The 17,178-nt window shown below is 34.1% G+C and overlaps 1 pseudogene across 1 annotated transcript; it reads right to left on the bottom strand.

Moving 5' to 3' along the window:
- Positions 1-3,913: 3,913 nt before the first annotated feature.
- On the bottom strand, positions 3,914-5,151 carry LOC110182447 (serine/threonine-protein phosphatase alpha-1 isoform pseudogene; annotated as a pseudogene). The gene has a single exon (XR_015270806.1). The product of XR_015270806.1 is annotated as a serine/threonine-protein phosphatase alpha-1 isoform pseudogene (transcript).
- Between the last annotated feature and the right edge of the window lie 12,027 nt (positions 5,152-17,178).

The raw sequence follows: 17,178 nt of genomic DNA, 5'->3' as shown, positions 1-17,178 counted from the left end.
TAGCTGTGCTCTCTAGAGCTGTTCTCAAAGGGGGGACAAACACTCTCGAATACTTTGGACGGAAAATCTGCCGGCCAGTAGAAAAAGATAGGCGACACTACACTTCAGCAGCCAAAAATGGAATGCTGGAAGATGACGCCGGAAAAGTGGCGGTAACCCAATGTGAAAGTGGGGGAAACGGGGAGACCGTTGACAAATGCCTCTGTTACTCTCTCACCCGATCTCTCGTGCCCTTGCCGACCTACGCTTGCTACACTGCACTATGGGATTTTTTTTGACATAAACTCTAGTTTTAAAGATAAAAACTTGAAATTTTGTATATATACCACTGAGATTAATGTGTAATTTCGGTTTTTGTTGCTTTTTGAATCGGACCCCCCCCCACGCCGCATATAAAGAAACTGACCTTTGTGATTAGATTTAGATTAGAGGTATCTTTGTCCTTTTCATTCAATATTGGCTTCTCAAAAAGATAGATAACCTCTGCTGGAAGACGCTTTCTTTTGTTTTGCCCTTTGGTGATGCGGAGATTAGAGAGTAAACGATCGGACGAATCCATAGCCCTGTGAAACACATCAGACATATTGTCAATGCGGCTACATTTTCTTGCGTGATGCTTTCTGTCAGCTTTAAATAATATGTGCCTTGCTTCCGATGCACCTTCTCCCAAAGAGCCAACTGGAACGATTGATCCTTGTATGATTTTATATCCGTGTACTAACATTTTGTTTACAGTCGGAGACATGGGGTACCAAGGATAGCTCGACATATATGTGGTGAAAGTTTCAAAACAAAATAATTTGAATTTTTCAGAATTTATAGGATTATTACAATTTATAGCAATCAAAATAATGTAAAGGCGATGAATCAAATGGTGGTCAACTCCTAAAATCGAAGACAGTTGTTCTAAATTAGAGAATGCTCTTCTTGCCGTGTTTCCGTCATTACTGTTTTGCTCATACCATTTTGCCTCGGCTTGTCTACATGAAGTCCCATATCCTTCCAAAACGAATTTTGAATTTGCTGTTTCCGTGCCGCCAGTTTGTCTTTGTCTATACCTTTGACGTGCCACTTTTTTAGCTCGATTCTATATGATAATTTAAGTACAAATTCCATATTGATCCGTATTTGGCTTCATATCAAATGTTTTGGAATAGAAATCATTTATTTCAAGAACTTGACTTAGTTTTGCTCCACACATTGGACATGACTGACAAGATTTCGTTCCTGTTAATATATTTAAAACCTTGCCGTCTATTAGGGTTAGGTCAGATTTCAGATTTCACTGATATTTCGCTTTTCTTATAAGAGTGCATGCAGACATTGAGATTTGAGTGTCTAAGTTTTCTTTTTCGTTTATTATGAGAGATGTTGATTCTTTAATATACGAAATTTTCAGAGGACGGCAAAATCTTGTGGATTGCGGCGATTTATTCAGCCAAATAACTCTTTCTGCTTGATCTACCATTTTAATGGGTATTATTGAGGTCACAAAAAGAGAGTCATCTAAAGTTGGAGATTCAGTTATGTTAAATTTTTGTTCGTATAAGCTATGACCTGTAGAACCATCAAAACCTGAAAATAAGTAAGCACTGAGTTATATCCGTAAGCGTTTCACATACTTCCTCTTGCATGATTAGTATTTGGGAAGTGGTATGGTTCAACAAGTTTTGTAAGGAGACTTGAGCTTAATTTTCGCTGCAAACTATTGCATTTGGCCTAGATTTTAATTTCTCCTCCACCATTTTCGAATATGGTGGGTAGATATCGAAGCCCTGTTGTTTATTTAGTTTTTTTAATATTTTGTTATTGCTGTTTAGTTAAGCTATTTTCCATAAAAAAGGATAGGGCTTTTTCAGAAGATATGGGACTGGAATCAGTTTTACTAATTTTCTCTTTTAACTGACCAACAGATTCTGTTGAAGCCGCTTTTTTTTAGAACAAAATGCATTTTATTTTCAGTAGATTTTCTTGCCGAAATGGTGGCAGCGTGGAGTAGAAGAGAACTTGAATTGTTATTTTCTTCTGCAAGCATCTTACGCCAGCATCCTCATAATTCATTTTTGGACGACCTCGATTATTTGATGACATATTTTGAGCACAAAAGCTTAAACTCATATTGCCGGCTAACCACAAAGGGTGTTTTGTCATAAATTGGTCCATAATACGGTAGCATTTTGGCAAACGTTTTTAATATAACCAATGAAACATTTAATTTTGGTTGATATTTGCTGATTTAAAGTTTCATCAAATTGCTCGCCGTAAAATAAAGCAGTGTTGCCAGGTGTTGAGCGCCCGTATAAGCTAGATTTTAAAACAAAATAAGCTAGAATAAGCTAAAAAAATTTTTACAAATGCTAAAAAAACAAGCTACACCCAAATTAGAGAAAACACGAAACATTATTATTTTTTTTATATGGATGGCAACAATCATTGGGGGCTATATTTATGATAAGGTCTTTAAACTTAAATTTTAATTCACAATTTATTGTTAATGGACCGATAATTTATTGAATATGTTAAAATTAAAATTAAATTTAGTTGTGCACAACCGCGACAAATGGTCCACTGACAATATTGCCGAGTGTTCGGCAATGAACAAACAAACCGCTGCTTCCTGATCCTGAGTCTTGCAACACTTAGCCGGAAAATTTATTTTTTGCGATTCAGCAACTGATCCCATTGAAAGTGTGCTTTTTCGATGCCGCATGCTGCCAGATTTCAAAGATTTTGGCTGATATTGTCGACTTACAGTAGCAACAATATGCTTTGGTTCCTTCTCTTGACACTGCGTAACCACGCCTTGAATTCGTTCTTTTGGTGCAAGGCATCCCGAAAAATCTGTTTGTATATAACTTTCGGCATTTTGAGCACACGTTTTACTTATTTTCCCAACACAACAAAATTATTGGTGGTAACACTTCAGCCAACAAATCGATCTCCGATGACACTTTCGATTAGAAATAAGTTCACGATCACATGAAATGCACATAGCCATCAGCAAAAAAAGAACAATCTCCGATATTTTCATGCCATAAAGCATATTTTTCGTACAAAACATTTCGTGGATGTCAAAAATACATAAAAAGCTAAGATATGCTAGGTGACTTTAAAAATAAGCTATATTTCAAGCTATAAGCTAGATGGAAATTTTTCAAACTTTTCTAGTTTCAAATATGCTAGAACTAGCTTATATAAGCTAACCTGGCAACACTGCCCCCAAGCCAGCACGAAAACATCGCAGTACGCGTGAGAGAGAGCGACTGGCTCTCTAGCGCGCTCTCACTGGCTTTTGAACGATCTGTGATAGAGCCTGAAGCCAGTTCAAAAGCCAGCATTGAAAAATCGTGTGTAAGGAAATCGCATGGAGTTACTCATCTCCAAGGCTCTATTGTCGTTGCTTATATGCTATCTACCAAGAAAACGGTTGATAAATATAAACAATATGTAAAACTGCACTGTACTGTACCACACATATGTGCGGCCCAATGAGAGCCGTCCGGTTAACCTTAAATAATGTCATGGGTGTGATAAATTATGGTGCTGCTTGCACTCTTTAATTATTAACTTGTATTGAGGTTTTATTTGTTTTTTATCGCGCTTCCACTGTCTTTGGTGCACAATATCGGAAGAAAATACAACTTTAGTAAGCCATATCAGTTTGTTGTTTGTGATTTAAAAGTTTTTGAATTTCCTAATTTTAGGACATTAAATTGAGTAAGTTTTTTATTTTTTTTTTACTTTATCTAGAATGGGAAAATGGTCAGTCCTTTTTTAACTAAGAATGCAAAAAAGTTCTAAAATACTTACAGATGTGGTACCAGAAAATATGTATTGATTCCCAGCATTTCTTTGATACCATCGGATTTACCATTTTCGACGCTTTATATATATACATACAACATACAGAAAATGTTATAGACATGTAGTAGCACTTTTATTATAAGCAATGTGCCCACTCGAAGTGGGGCTGGCCTCGAAAATATAGATTAAAACGTTAATGCAATAAGGAAACCCGAAATTTTGACTCGAAAAGGTAAACAACCGCCAAAATGATTGGAAATTATACACTCATGTTGAAAATTCACATGCAACCATGTATTCAGCTTCAGCTTTTCGAATGAACCTTTCGCATGCCAGGCTTTTTTGACGGCTTAAGAACATAGAATGAGCACATCAATGTCTCATCGACGGACATCATCGCACCAGCATTGTCGAATTCCCCACAGTAGTTGGGGGCCGAAAATATAGTTATAAGCTGCCGCTTGGCGAAAAATTCATACCCGTCCTCAACGACCTGGTGTGCACGACAGATTAAATCGAACTTATGGCGGTGAACGAACTTGCCCACAATGTCAGCACCAAAAGTGACACTAACGCCACGGTCGTTGTCGCTCCAACCCATTATTTTGGGGTCTGGGTCTGACCACAAGAGATCGCAAAGTAATCCCTTATCAGGGACGTCACATGGACGGGCCAACTGGCCAATTTGATTCATATTTAGTAAATCCGGGCTCAGTCCGCCATGACAACAGAAGATTTTCTCATCAACAATTGCGGATACAGGCATGCAACTGTAGCAGTCGACAAATGTTCGCCATAACTTTATGGTGTAACGACGTTTGCATTCATCATAAAACCCATATATGCGGTTAATTCCGGCCGATTCATGGTTCCCGCGAAGAAGAAAAAAATTTTCGGGATATTTAATTTTATAGGCCAGCAACAGACAGATGGTTTCGATGGATTGCTTCCCGCGGTCCACGTAATCTCCAAGAAAAAGGTAGTTTGAGGCCGGTGGATATCCGCCGTAGTCGAAAAGACGCAAAAGATCAGTAAACTGTCCGTGAATATCGCCACAGATCTTTACTGGAGCTGACAGTTCAAGAAGCATTGGCTGTGACATAAAGACTTCACGCGACTTGTTGCACAAAAGCCTTATGTCCGTTTCGGTCAAGTTAAGCTGCTTCAGACGCCGAGTGTCGATGATTCGTAAGATGAGCTGGTCTATATTATTCAGGTCTGTGACGGTTGTCATTTGCTGCGACATTTTTTCCGTCCTAGGCGACACAAACCGGAATTTTGTTACAAATAAAAACCTTTCGTTAAAAATATTTGAAATATATATAATAATTGTGATTATTCGCTCTTGGCATGCCACACTGATAAATATATTTAAAAAACACTAATTATTTACATTACTGCACATATTAAAAGTTTTACACAGTTTACACAGTTTTTCATTCACAGTTTGCCATTTTCCTCTACATGTAACGATAGTTTCTGCCGAATTTCATAAATTTAAAGCCGAACTTCAAGAATAATATAAAATGGTTATACCTCAAATTTGATAAAAAATAGTTAAGACCGAATAAGGTATAATATTTAATTGTATTAATGTCTCGTTCCTATATCAGGTATTGACAGACGGACGAACGTACAGACGCAAATGTCTAGAACGACTCGGTTGCTGATGCTGCTCAAGATTATATAAACTTTGTATAGCGGAAAGCAACTCCTGGAGTGTGGAGGCCAACACCTTATGATTAATGCCTTCCTCGAAGGGGCAAAAAGCATAGCAGTCAACCAAGAGTTCCCGGTGGCGAATGACGTGTCCCTGACTGCACTCGAAGTCAGTTTGGGACCGTAGACTAAGGACTCATGTACATATGTATATGTAAGTCAAATTTATTTTACTTGAGAAGATTCTGTGGAGGTGGGCAGAAACGAGCGGCAATACAGTTTGAGGACAAGAGATGTTGCAATAAGAAAGAATTTGAAACAGTATTATGTATGTTTGTTTATTGTATTTTTATATTATTATACTTTTATATGTTTTACTATGCTTAAATTTGTAACTATGTATATTTTTCAATTGTCCCCTTGAATTGCCAGTATTTTCAGCTATTTTTCAAATAAAAAACTAAGCGTTTAATTACTCCAATTATTGACTCGACGTAATATGATTTCCTGAACACCAATGGGACTGTTTAAATAATTATGCTGTTTGCGGTTCGGTTCCCATGAATTTGCATACCACTTGGAACCAATTAAGCAGAATTGACTAGAAATTGACAAGATATCCATTCCTCAATATATCAGTCTGTTTAACTACAAAACAGTTCAAATTCACGCTTTCGCAGACGCATCAAGCCCCGCCTACGGCTGTTGCATTTATTTTCGAGCCATAGCTGGGACAAACAGCTGGTTGCTAACAGCCATTCTTGCCAAACTATGAGCTCAAGTATTTCCTTTGGTTAACAAATTAGAGTTGGAAAGCATTAACTTCTGGTCGGACACTGAAGTTACAACATATGTTGCAAATAGTTTTTGAAATGCAAGATCTCTTAGAGAAATTGGTCTGGAGTCATGTGCATGCAGAATGGTTTCACATGGAACAGATGGTTTACAGTCTCTATTGGAAAATGGACCAAATTTCTTTTCCGAAATCCGATGAGTTACCTCGTTCTCATCAGATTGAAGTTTCACCTGAGACAGTTGGCCTAAAACAAAAATTGAGTGGCAGTCTATTTCATAAAAAACAAGAGGAAGCTAACTTCGGCACTCCGAAATTTATATACCCTTGCAGATAGAACTTCGATGACTGGGAATCCATACAATATAAAATATATATATTAATGTTGAAAAACAATGAAGTAATACCTGCTTTCATTTAATTCACCTATACATATTATATTTTCAGTTTTACATCCACAGATTTGCATTTTTGCTCCACATCTAACGATCGTTTGTATGGCACCTATGTGATATAGTCGTCCGATGTTCATAAAATTTGACACAAAATTTAAGACTGATATAAATTGGCTATATCTCAAATTTAATTAAAATCTGATAAAAACTGAAAACGTTATAATTTTTAATTTTATGCATTTTTTAATCGTTCCTATGGCAGCTATGTGATATAATAGTCCGGTTTTTTATAACTTTACACAAAATTGTAGATTAAAATAAAATGGCTCTATCTTATATTTGATGAAAATCTGTTGAAAACTGAAAATGTTATACTTTTTAATTGAATTATGGCTTATGGATTATGGCATACATAGTAAATCGATTTATTCAGAAGAAGAGATGTCAACGCGAGGTGGCTATTTCGGAAAGAGATCTGAAGTTATTATTCCTTAGGATGGTCCATGAACTTGAAAGAATGGAGTTTGGTTTAGAATACATACAGTTTGTCAAGTAATTCTTTGCAAAACGAAAAATCCCTCACAATGTTGGGTTTAAACTGAAAATTTATTAACAAATACAAGAATTTTTAAAAATTTTCTTTTATAATATTATTAGGATAACTTTAATCTATAAATATAAAAAACAAAACTTAAATATTTTAAATTAAAACATAGTAAAAAATAGCAAAAACAAAAACATTGCAATTTGTATGCTGTCAATTAATTCTTTGCAAAATGCAAACAGGAGTTGAAGAGGTTCCTAGAATTAAGCAACGCAAAGCAAATTCTGAGGAAAATTAACGCTTGCCACTTCTTAGTGGTCTTTACTTTTATATTCTTGAAAAATTTCGTTGGAAAAAGTTCGTGTTTGATCGAGTCCAGAATTTAAATCATGCCCGGCAAACGTATTGACGATAATAACATAGAATTGGTTTACTTTAACCATTATAAAGGGTAATCGGCGTCGGAACCTTCCGAAATTTTTGATATTAAGTTAGGAACAATGTAAAAAATAATTAAACGGTCTAAAAAGAAAAATAGACTTGACCTGTACAATTCTACAGGCAGATTACCAAAAGCTCTCCAAACGCGACCATTATAAAATTTCGAAACAAATTGATAAAAACACGCCAACAACCCTCAGAAATTTGGCTTTGGACTTAAAAAATGATTGCAGAAAAACAGGTTGCCATGAGACTGTGAGGAAAGTCCTGAATCTCCACAAATACTCCTCACACATTGCCAGGAAGAAACCAATGCTTTCAGCTATAAATATTGAATGGCGGTTTAATTTCTCTATCGGCCACGTTAACCAGCCTCCTGAGTATGGGGATGAAGTTTTTTTTTGTGACGAGACTAAAATAATGCTATACACTCATGGATGACCCAATAAAGTTTGGAGGAAACCAAACACAGGTGTCCAGCCGAAGAATATCATACCAACATTCAAACTTGGCAAGTTTTCTGTGATGATAAGGGGGTGCATATCATCCAAAGGAGTTGGTGAGCTGCGGATTTTTAATGATATAATGACGAAGGAGTTTTATTTGGACATCCTTAAAAAGGAATTGACCAGAAGCGCGGAGAAATTTGGTCTGCATGACGTAACTTGTCCAAAAAGAAATAAATATTAACTGCACCAGGAAAACAAACTCCAGTTCAAATCGCAGCTGTGCAGGACCTGGCTCCTGTTAATTGCAAAAAAGTCATTGACACTCCTGCGGAAAGCCCAGATATAAATATAAATAGAAAATTTTTGGGATTTTTTGGAAAAGAAAGTGACTAAACGGACTCCAACAAATAAAAAGGGTTTAATTAAAGTAATAGAGGAGAAATGGGAGAAAATTCCAGAATATTACGACTTGAAAGGGCTAATAATGCCAATGTCGCGACGCCTGCATGCTGTAATAGATGCAAATGGACTCTACATAAAATATTAACGCCGCAGCTATTATAGTTTTTAAGTTATCCTTGGTAAACTATAACGTCTTTGCAAATTGCAAAGAATTAATTGACAGCATACGAATTGCAATGTTTTTGTTTTTGTTATTTCTTACTATGTTTTAAGTTAAAATATTTAAGTTTTGTTTTTTATATTTATAGATTAAAGTTATCCTAATAATATTATAAAAGAAAATTTTAAAAATTCTTGTATTTGTCAATAAATTTTCAGCTTAAACCCAAAATTGTGAGGGATTTTTCGTTTTGCAAAGAATTACTTGACAAACTGTACATACAAGTATATAAAGTTGGAGGAATCTGAAAATGTAAGCACACATATACAACGTCTAATTCCTTTTAAACGAGCTAGGTGATGCCATGGTGATTTTTTTTCCTTTGAGATAGCAAATCTTGCTAAGCAATGCTCGAGATTTTTTTGATTCCGCTCCTTCTTCTCCTAAGTAACCTACTGAAAGGACGGTGTTTTCTATAATGTCGCCAGAGTGTACAAGTGCACCGTAGCAGTTATTGGCATCCAAGGATACTCTTCGATGATCATTGTTTTCAGTTGCAAAGCAGAAGCTTTTAATTTTTCTATATTAATGGGTAACTGACACGAAAGTCAAGTTAATATTGTCCTCAGATTTTAAATTAATCGCTGGCTCATACCCGTAATGTGAGAAAATTTAGTTGGGTATATCCATCAAATCTACCAACTTTAGGTTGATTAACCTTAACCTTTAGCCACATTTGCTTCCAAAATAGGGTTTTAATGTGCGCTTTTCTTTAAGCGATTATTCTTTTATCATTTCGCGTAAAATTGTTAAAGTTTTGCTATTTATGTAGATTTATAGCCAGCGTGCAAAACAAATTTAAATAAAAGAATTTCAAAGCCGGTATAAACTTTTTGCATTTCAAATTCTTATTGTTACAAAAAGCCGTCGGCTTGGCTCCAAAATTAGGACAAGCTTGGGATGAATTAGTTCCCGTTAATGCGTTGAGCACTTTCCCATCGATAACCGTTAGAAATAATCGAAGTTTTCCGAAGTTTCAATTTTTTATAAGAATTTAGCATGGCTTTAAATTCCGGGTATCGTTTTCCAAAGATTTATTTTCTTGAAGTATTACTTCTTTTGACGCCTGAATAAATTAAAGCTAACTCTTTTAGTACATAGGAAAGGACAGGGTGCGGCCGCTTTTGAGCAGCAGCACTCGCAGCTTGAGTCAAACCTTTAACATTTCCTGCCTTATTTGTTACAGCAGGCCGCCCAACAGATCTTGACAGATAAGTAATATTTATGTATCAGAGCTAAGCCAATGAGAATGTGTTTTTTTAAACTCTATTAAGTTTCGATAGGATATTCGCAAATTCAAAGACATGTCTTTTCTTTTTGTTTATAAAATGTCTTTGTGTAGCTCCAAACAAGGTCCCGACATCATCGCCTAAAAACAATTGAAAATTGCATTGGCTTTTTCATTGGTCGTCGTATCTGCTTTCCACTAAAAAAGTTAAAGTTTAGAGAAAGCGCTCAAAAGTGCACTTTTATACTAACATGACATAAAAAGAATAGATAACTTTACAACATGTAACAAGTTTTGTAGCTCTATTTTAAAATTAGAATATACTCCAAATTTTTGGCTTAAGCATTACAGAAGAATTTGCAGAAGACACCACAGCTATTTTTTACAATAGATGAACACAAATACATACAGTTTGTCAAGTAATTCTTTGCAAAACGAAAAATCCCTCACAATTTTGGGTTTTAACTGAAAAATTTTTGACAAATACAAGAATTTTTAAAAATTTTCTTTTATAATATTATTAGGATAACTGTAATCTATAGATATAAAAAAAAAACTTAAATATTTTATCTTAAAACATAGTAAAAAATAACAAAAACAAAAACATTGCAATTCGTATGCTGTCAATTAATTCTTTGCAAAATGCAAACAGGAGTTGAAGAGGTTCCTAGAATTAAGCAACGCAAAGCAAATTCTGAGGAAAATTAACGCTTGCCACTTCTTAGTGGTCTTTACTTTTATATTCTTGAAAAATTTCGTTGGAAAAAGTTTGTGTTTGATCGAGTCCAGAATTGTATTCTTGTATAACAAACCACAAGAATTGGACTTCACTTCAATAATAGCACATTTGTTAATGTTTTATAAACTTTTTGACATTTTGTATCGATTACCCAAAAATCGGTTATCGCTAGATAATGAGGGCTTAAGAGCTGACTTAACAGTTGTTAACCTAACAGTGCCGCGCTCTGTTAAAATTTCTTGAACGTAACATTACGATTATTGTTATTATATCCTTGCAGGGTGTTATAATTTCAGTCAGAAGTTTGCAACACAGTAAAGGAGGCACCTCCGACCATATAAAGTATATATATTCTTAATCAGGATCAACAGCCGAGTCGATATAGCCATGTCCGTCTGTCCGTCTGTCCGTCTGTCCGTCTGTCCGTCAGTCCGTCAGTCCGTCAGTCCGTCTGTCCGTTTCTACGCAAACTAGTCTCTCAGTTTTGAAGCTATCTAAATGAAACTTTGAATTTAGTCTTCTATATACTCTCATTCGTATATGTATATGTAGGAAAGGGCCGGATGGGACGATCATATAGCTGCTATAGGAATGATCGAAAAATTTGTAAAAAAAAAAATTATAACATTTTCAGTTTTTAACAGTATATAATTAAATTTAAGACATAGCCATTTCATTCTATTCTACAATTTTGTGTAAAACTTTATAAAAATCTGACTCTATATCATATAGCTCCCATAGGAACGATCGAAAAAAAAATTAAAATTTTAACCCGAAATCGCCCTAAGAAGTACGCCCTAAAAATGGATCCAAAGGCGGGTCGCCCTAAATTTAAGAAAAATTTGCCCTAAATTCGGGAAAGAAACTTCCTCAAATCTTAGGCGATTTTTCGTAAATGTAGAAAACATTTCCTTGTTTTTAGGGCGATTTGCCCTAAATATGTGAAAATGCTTCTAAAATTAAAGGTACCTTTTTCTTAAATTTCGAAAGAATTTTCTTAGTTTTAGGGTTTTTTGACCACTAAAATGCGACGTTTTTTTTTTAAATTTAAGGGCAAGCTTTCTTGAATTAAGAAAACTGGCCCGATATATAAGAATCTATTTTCTTGATTTTGGGGTGCATTTTTAATTTTTTAGGTCTTAAAGAAAAACATTATTTTTTATTTGAATTTGTTTTTTATTATATTAATATTTACATTATTTAAAATATGTACACTTAGCATTAACATAAAGTACATATATTAAAATATAATCTTAAAAATACAATTTTAATTAAATTTTTTTTTATTTCATATATATAGGAACACACAATTACATACATCTTCATACATGTTCATGTACATATATATGTAGATATATATTCATGTATATTTGTTTTATTTGTTTATTTGTTGTTTATTTGTTTTCGTTTTATATTAACAACTGTGAGTTCCACATCAAAGGCCATAAAAAGCCGGAGGAAACGCGAAGCAACGCTATTTATTCTCAGCCTGAAAAACATGTTAAAACGTGCGGGACATCAACAGTTGAAATTGGACATCGCGAAAGCTGCGAAGGGAATGACATAAATAATATAAACATAATTAGCTCTGAACCAAATGATTGTTTTAAAAGCTATCAAGACACTGAGAGTGAAAGTAATAGTATTCCAAATTTAAATGACCAACTAAGGAAGTGGTCAATAAAACATAATATTTGCAATAGTGCATTAAATGATTTATTATTAATACTGCGAGAAAATAATTTAAGTGTTCCCAAAGACTGCCGAACTTTGAAGAGAGCCCCAAGAAACCCAGTTACGTCAGAAATAGGGGATGGACATTATAGCCATTACGGTGTGGAAAATTCTATATCCGATTTTTTAATAGAAAATAAATATAGGAAAGATTGTATAGAGCTTGATGTTAACACTTATGGGTTACCTTTATACAAAAGTTCAAATAAGAAAATATGGCCAATACTCTGCAGTGTTCCAGGGTTTGAACATGTTATGTTAATTGGAGCTTATGAAGGTTACAGCAAACCAAAAAACTGCGATGAATTTTTAATGCAGTTTGCCAATGAGAAAAACCACTTGCTAGAATTCGGATTGGTATTTGAGAATTAAATTTATGAGTTAAAAATAAGGTGCTTTATAATGGATGCACCAGCAAGATCATTTTTATTAGGAATTAAAGGACACACTGGGTTTTTAGAAAGCGACATCAGCCTGAGCATCATAATCAATTGTCAGAAACTTCGATTGAAAAGCTCCCTATTAATATGATTAATCAAATTGGATTAGATTATATGCACGTTGTATGCCTTGGCGTTACTTTACTAACGGCCTGCGTAAAAACAAGGGGTGAACATTTTTGCCTCCCATCCTGGCATATAAGGTCATTATCAAATTCAATGGAATTTATAGGAAAATACGTTCCAAACGAATTTTCACGGAAACCCCGATCTCTTAAAGAATTAGATAGGTGGAAAGCAACAGAATTAAGAAGTTTTCTCTTGTACTATGGTCCCTTTCTACTGAAAAATATTCTAACAAATGACCTATATGTTTATTATATGAAAATGTCTTTGGCTGTTAGAATTTTATTGGACGAACGCCAAAATAAAATTTTTAATAATTTTGCAAAAGATCTTTTAAAAAGTTTGGTAGAAAAAATCCCTAAATTTTACGATAAGTCCTATCTAACAGCCAATTTCCATTACTTGTTGCACTTGTTGCGTCATGAAGACGCGTCAATGTATAATAGCTTGGAAACAATTAGTGCATTTCGATTTGAAAATTGCCTTCAAATATTAAAACCAAACTTTGTCGCTGCTTAAGTATTTAATACAATATCGGAAGAGTTTTTTGAAAAAAAAAAAAAAAAATATACAAAATCCGAAGAACGACATAATATTTGGAAATAAACATAAACATTCAGATAGTTATGCTATGCTTATGTAAAAATGAATAATCTTCACTTTGCAACGAAAGAACCGGATAATATTTGTTTTGTTAAGGACCAAATTGTTAAAATTGAAAAAATATTTAGAGACAACGAAAAGCCCAAATTTGAAGGACAAATTTTAAAAAATATCGAGTCCGTTTTTAAGGAACCTGTACTTTCCGATCTTTTTCAATATTTCAAAGCAACTAATTTGGATGCAGATGAGAAAATTGTATTCCCGTATACGAATATAAATAGCAAGGCTGTGGCGTTAAAAAATATTGATAATTCGTATGCTATTATTTCCTTTTCTCCATAAACTCAGTTATGTCTGTGCCAGAAACCAGTTTTCGGTATATGGTAAGTTTTTTAAACTTAAATTTGTTTACTTTACCCGATAATAATTAATTGTTTTACAGAAGAATTACAACATGATGCAAACAAAGCCCAATATACAGTTTTGGATAGTATATACAGCGGTGCGTAGCAATATGAAATTATATTGAACAATTTAAATAAGTGTATTAAATATTTAAAATATATATTTCCCTTATTTTTAGGTGGTGTAACAAATAATCAAATATTACCAATATTAAAAGCCAAAAACAACCTAATTAAAAAACTATCAGAGGAGGTAGTTCTATTAAAAAACGAAGTTCAGGACATAAAAAAGACAATGAATAAAACATACTTGGAAAAAATAAATAAATTGCCTAAATTACCATTTGAAACAATGGAACCCTTAAATAAGTTTGACACGGCCATAGGTCTGATGAAGAGACGATGGAACAAATGGTGAGGACTAACTTTTTGGAAATTATTTTATCATTCTGAATTATTTATTTTTTATTTCAGAAAAATAAGATGCACCAAATAGGTGGGAACGATGTGCCAAATTTTATCAGAAACGCATTAAAAGCCCTTCTATCGGATAAATTGTGCGTTGAATTGACTTGGCGCGGAACAAACACTAATTTATTAATTCAACAATTTAATATATTTTCAGTAATAAAAGGTATTATTTACAAAGGTAAAAATAATACATTTACATCTTACAGGTGTTGGTATACGAAAATTTCCAAATACTTGCGAACAAGAAATAAATAAAATATGTCAGCAGCACCTTGTTCATGCGCAAGATCGAATTAATAAGAAAATACATTTAAAAAAATAAAAATAAAGAATTAATTACAAGTAAAATAACAAAATGAGAACCTACATATATATTAAGTATCTAAGCAATAACTTTTAAGTTAAAACTGAAATTTAAAATTGTTAAAATTAAGACTGGCTAAGCTGAAAATGAATTTAATTTCTATAATTTTTCTTTTTGAATTATAATAACAAAAAATGACAAATAAAAAAAAAAAAACAAAAACTCTTATACTCTTCTAATGCTAGTTCTGGCGACTCTTATGGAAGACTCTTCTGCGAATCTTCTGAAAGACTCTTCTAGAAGAGTCGCCTTTAGAAGAGTCGCTTTCGTGTCCCATTTTCTCCCGACGGAAGATCAGATAGCGATGTCGCGAGCGATCAATTTGATCGCGATAGTTTTGGTTTGCTGGGTGTGTGGGTATGTGTGTGTGTATTTGTTTGTATGTGTTTATGGTGGTTTGTCTTGATTTTATGGTGCCATTCCCTAAATGTATGAAAACCTCTTCTTAATTCTAGAAAACTATTCTTAGTTTAAGGGCGATTTTTTTTAAATCTAGAAAAATATTTTTATGAGTGTATATCATATAGTTGCCATACAAAACGATCGTTAGATGTAGAGGAAAAATGCAAAGCTGTGAATGTAAAACTATAAGTAAAATATGTATAGGTGAATGAAATGAAAGCATGTATTATTCCTTGTTATTTAATATAAATAAATATAGTTTACTTTGTATTAATTCCTAGTAATCGAAGTACTATCTGAAAGGGTTTATAAACTTCGGAGTGCCGAAGTTAGCTTCCTTTCGTGTTTTTAATTGTATTAATATATCGATCGTTCCTATGGGAGCTATATGATACAGTAGTTTTATTTTTATATTGTGTATGTACACAAAATTGTAAAATAATTTTAAATGGCTATATCTCAAATTTGATTAAATTCCGTTTAAAACTGAAAATGTTATTTTTTTTTTCCATCATTTCTGTGGCAGCTATATGATATAGTCGTCCGATCCGGCTCGTTCCGACTTATATACGAGTGAGAGTATATAGAAGACTAACTGCAAAGTTTCATTCAGATAGCATCAAAACTGAGAGACTAGTTTGCGTAGAAACGGACAGACAGACGGACAGACTGACAGACGGACATGGCTAGATCGACTCGGCTGTTGATCCTGATTAAGAAAATATATACTTTTATAGTCGGAGGTGCCTTCTTCACTGCGTTGCGAACTTCTGACTGAAATTAGAATGCCCTGCAAGTGTATAAAAACATCAATTAGATAAGGAGAAGCATAAAAGCTCTCAGCATAAATAGCCTTAAGCGCAATCGCCTTATGTATCGGCGTTCTTTTCTTTTCCCATTTCCTCTTCGTTTTCCGCCGTTGGTTCGATTAAATTTTCGCATTTTTCTTTTTCATTTTTCATTAACTACAAGAAAACGACGCATTTGGCCCGCGCTATCTAACTTGATTTTTTTTTCCACTAATTTTTACAGGAATGCAACGAATTAATATTCCTCTTTGCCGCACATTGCTCTTTACATAATGACACAATGGCAAGCTAATGACATTCTCTCGTGTCGTTCCTAAGCTTGCTACTTACACGCTGAACTGCTGCTCTTTGGAAAGAATTAATTTTGTAGACGATTTGGGCGTCCGCTTGGACCCAAAACTTGACTTTATTGATAATACTAGCCGGCCCGTCCCTGCTTCGCACGGGAATTAAACATTACATTTAGATTAGTCAATTTTAACACATTCATAATAATAATAATAATATGACACATATTCATCCTTTTTTTTTTTTTCAATTATTGAGTTCATTACATTTATTTAGTTAGTGCTTCTCTGTAAACAATATTTGATGTTGTTTTATTTTGTGGCATCAAAATAAATTGATTTTCAGGGGCTCCGCCTCGCGATAGACCAACATACAGTTGACCATGAGTAAAACATTTATTTCGCAGATCGATCCCTACTAATTCGAAGGTTTGGCCTTGGGACTTGTTAATTGTTAATGCGAAAGATGTTTTTACCGGAAATTGAAGCCGTTTAAATGGGATTGGCAGATCAGTTGGGATCATCGGAATCCTCGGTATATGACCTAGTTGACCACTTGCTGGGTCAGTGATAATATTTACTACTATTAAATTGTCCTTTAACTCCTTAATAAGCAGCCTCGTCCCATTTCACATGCTCGGAGGGTTTAAATTTCTTAAAAGCATGATTGGGATTCCGATTTTTAACGTCAATTCATGGGGTGGCAGTCCAGAAGGGTTCAACGAATTTAAAAATTCCTGTATATAATTGACTGCATCTTCAATATTCGTTACAGTGTCGATCGATTTGTATGTTTTTGTTTGGCCGGGGACTTTTTGAACAATCAGATTATTTATTTCATTGACAGTATCATTCTTAGGTGAT

This window comes from Drosophila serrata, unplaced genomic scaffold (assembly GCF_035046125.1).
Source record: "Drosophila serrata isolate PLE 108 unplaced genomic scaffold, ASM3504612v1 contig_187, whole genome shotgun sequence".
Taxonomy (NCBI): domain Eukaryota; kingdom Metazoa; phylum Arthropoda; class Insecta; order Diptera; family Drosophilidae; genus Drosophila; species Drosophila serrata.
Note: the sequence above shows the minus strand (reverse complement) of the source record. Positions and strands in the feature narration are given on the sequence as shown.